The sequence below is a fragment of the Poecilia reticulata genome, chromosome 10 (genome assembly GCF_904066995.2).
Source record: "Poecilia reticulata chromosome 10, P_reticulata-male-v2, whole genome shotgun sequence".
In the NCBI taxonomy this organism is placed as follows: domain Eukaryota; kingdom Metazoa; phylum Chordata; class Actinopteri; order Cyprinodontiformes; family Poeciliidae; genus Poecilia; species Poecilia reticulata.
The window spans coordinates 260,939-264,961 of NC_088839.1; positions in this window are offsets into that span (position 1 = coordinate 260,939).

Consider the following 4,023-nt stretch of genomic DNA (forward strand, 5'->3'; position numbering starts at 1 on the left):
TGGGGGGCTGGAGGTATTAGATTCAGGCATTACCTATGGAGGTAATGTGAGAAGTTAAGCTTGTGTTGAATGCAGTTTCCCAGATTTAGCGATGAAAGTCAGTGGAGATGCACAGATTCACTAATAGGAAGAGGTTAAAGCCGTGGCATGGAAGAAAAAAAATGTTTCCTGTAAAAAAATTTGGAAGACTTTAAAAAAAAAAGAAAAAGAAAAACAAACCATATTAAAACTCTGCGACAGTGGATCAAATATGGAGAATTTTTCATTTGTGTTCATGGGTCACATAAATTATCTTCATGGTTGTGGTTTGGAGACCCCAGGTCGACTTAAATAAGTGCAAGCTATTAACATAAACCATGGATATGAGGGCAAGTGCTTTAAGCTTCAGAACCATTTGTGCCCATATTTTAGAGTCTTATTTTGAAGTAAGAAAGAAAGTTGTTCTGAAGGTCTGACAAAAAACCAAAAACAAATATTGCATACACAACATAAGTTGTGGTGAGAAATGTTTAACCATTAAACCATTTCTATGGGTTGCTAGGTAGATAACAAGAAATGTTGAAAGAGGAATAAACAAAATCTGAACGTTTTTACCTAGACTGGCTAACCTTTAGCTGCTAACACAAGGAATCTGCTTTGTGTCTTTCTGTGTACCCTAAACTAAAACACTAGTTCTTTGAGGAAGTAATTGTTCATATTTCTGTTGATTTTCCTTTATTGTCATATTTTTTTTTTATGAATCAGAACAAATATTTTACATCAAAATAGAAATAACCTCAATCACTACAAAAATATCTTCATTTTGCTTAAGCAAAAATCTGAATCTTTTTTTCTCTGAAAATATTAGTTAATTCTAGTCAAACCCAATATTTTTTTTCTTGCGCTGGATGTGTCATCTGCCATCTGCTCGATTCAATTCAGAAATACTTAATTAATCCCAAAGGGAAAATAAATACTGTAATTTTTTGAGTACAAGTTTCTTCAAGGAGTTGTTGTAACTGCTGATGGCTCGGACAGGAAGTGTTACTTCTCCATGACTGCAGGATTTGTTAGACGGTTATGAGCAACAGGATAAACTTTTGAAGGTCAGTCACATAGACTTTTGGGCAAAGAGATTTCCCATAAATCTCCAATAAGTTCATAAGTCTGAACCTTTTCCAGTTGAAGTCTGCCGTCTTCTTTCCTCATCAAAGTTTACGATAAATGACACATTTGGTTTGCTTACTTGTCTGTGCAGGAGCCCACGCAGCACGCTGCGACCATTTTCACAGTCAAATAAACTAAATAATAGGACTTCAGCTGTTTCTGACAAGCTTTACAGGAGTTAAGGAGTAGTTTTAACATCTGTCAAGGTGAGTGAGCTGCTTCTTAAAGAGGTATGTCACGTGCAAAGGGTCCATACTGAGATTATATAACACAAAGATGAACTAGTTTGCTATGATGATGTATTAGGCCCCTGAGACAGAAATAAAAAGGAAAAGTAAATTCCTATTCCCAAAAAATCAGAAATTCTACATTTTTTCTAGAAAATTTGAGATTCTTCTTAAGGTCATTTCAAAAATTGAACATTTTGACTTCTGAAAATTGCCCAGAAAATTTCCAAAAGTCAAATGTTCACCTTTCAAACTCGGAAATGTACTTTAATTACGTAGTTGCTAACAGGTGACTTCAGAAGACAACTGTTTTAGGCGTATTAAAGTAAAGTCAGATTTTCAACTGTCCTGTTACCTCACAATCACACACACGTGTTGGTATCATAAAAATCCCAATGAAATCCACGAAATCTGGTGAAATATGTGGAAACTTCAAAGGTTACGTGTTCCCCTCACCCCCCCACCCTCAACCTCCTAAATATTATTGTAGAGAAATGCAGTAGTGAGCCAGAGAGGTGAACCCTGAGGCTGTGCAGGTGAGCGGCATGTGGGCTGCCAGGGAAACCTGGAGTGTTAGTGGCTTCCAGCTTGGCAGGATGACACAGGAGGAAGTCACTCTGTGGCGCCCCAACGATCTGACTGAGGCTGAAGGAAAGCGTGGGGCTAAGCGTTGATCAGCCACAGACGAGCAGGTACACCAGCAGAAAAACTAGTCCAGTTCAGATGGACAGGACACACATTACAGACACCCTGGACAAAAAGCCACTATGTGAATTTAGCTAATTAAATGGGTCAGAGGCTCCCACTGGAGAAATTCTGCTGATAATGTGGACAGCTGGCTACAAGTGTTCAACTGTGACCCATGTGCTAACCACTTCTCTGCCTTTACATGAATGCTAAATCTATAGCTTGCTCTTTTAGAACAAAAAAACATTTTACAGCATCTTGTACATTGAAATGGATGTTTACAGCCTGTGTCAATGATATTATTATATCTGAGTTATTTAGCCTTCATGCTAAAATAGATTATTATGAAGCGTAAAATCTCAGTAAAGAGATTTTACGTCGGTCATGATAGCCAATGCCAATATAACTGGGTGATGGTGTTGAAATCGATTGGATGAACACTATTCTGAGGAAGACTGTAGATGGAACAAATCAAAATGATCATGACCCCTGAAACATTCGTAAAATGACAATATCACAACACTTCATTGCACAGAGTGAAGAGAAATACCAGAAAGCAGCTGTGTAGCCCTGGGAAATGTAATTATCAGTAAGGATAATCACATTTTACGAGAAACTGGATTCAGGGAAGATAAAGAAAACAAACCAGGGGTGTCAAATAGAAGAAAGATCTCCACACAGATATGACTACTTCCTGGGTACAGGCTGATAACCACCCGCTTGCAGCAGATGAGCATGTAGGGGCAACATTCTAATCTGACACTCCTGGGTCAACCTCCAGTAATTCTGATGCTTAAATTTAAACCAGTCAGCTGGTTCATCAGTCAGATAACCACTACTCCTGCAGTCTGTGCTTGCAGTTTTGATGGGAAATAAATTGTTTGGACCAGATTCAACACAACACATGGGTGGTGTTGTTGTCTGTTGGCCTTTTCACAGCAAGCTTATGTTATTATAATTAATTATTTTTTACAAAAGACTTGGAAGTAGTCACATATGGTCAAGGGCTGATTTGGATAAAAGCTCTGTTTTTGCTCACATTCTCACTGGATGGTTGAAATGTCTTCAAAGTATTTGTTCACAGAGTATGCGACTTCCTTGGATGTTTCATCCTTTCACTACCAACTCTGAGCATGTGTGACCATTACCCTCATATCCTGGTAGACCGGTTCAATTAGGAACCAAAGTTTCAACATCATACCATTCATCTGGTTGGAGTCCAACCAACCTTTCCCTCCATGCCTGTGGGGCGCTGCATCAAAACCACTGAAGAAAGGACACCAAAGCGGACACTGAGCACAACTTCCTGTCAGAGGCTCTTCAGATTTGTGTCAGATCCTGCTACCACCATCCAAGACTCTTTGAAGATACTTGGTTGACATGAGCTATGGCAACATTTCATTTACCTTTGGGTTGAATAAAGTATTTTTTAACTGAATTAAATCAGTTGAATCATTCCCCTCTGACCTCTTGTCACGCAACTGCTGCCTAATGGATGCTGTCTGCTTTTCATACCACAATCTGTAAAAATCCCAATATAATAAAAGTTTCTGAAATATTTAGAGCCTGTCTAGAACCAACGTCCATGCCACGTTCAAAATCGATCAATCCCCATGACTTCTTTTTCTGACACTTGGTTTAAACAGAAAGTCATCACTGTGTCTAAATAACACAAAAACATTGAGTGGGTGCCTTATGATTAGTTGTTTCACTATTGAAGTTAACAGGCATTCAGTTTACCTAATGAAAAGGCAGATTAGTGCATGTATCCTTCAGGCACTTTAAACTTCCTGGAAACCAATCAGAGATCCTGCTATCAACATTTAGTATTAGACATCACAGCCTGCATAGTAACACTGTTTCCCTGCTTCCTGTGAAACACTGTGATCATCTAATGAGTATTTTCCAATGCTTCATTACAAACCGATGATACAGCCAATACAAATCATCATACGCCGTCTGA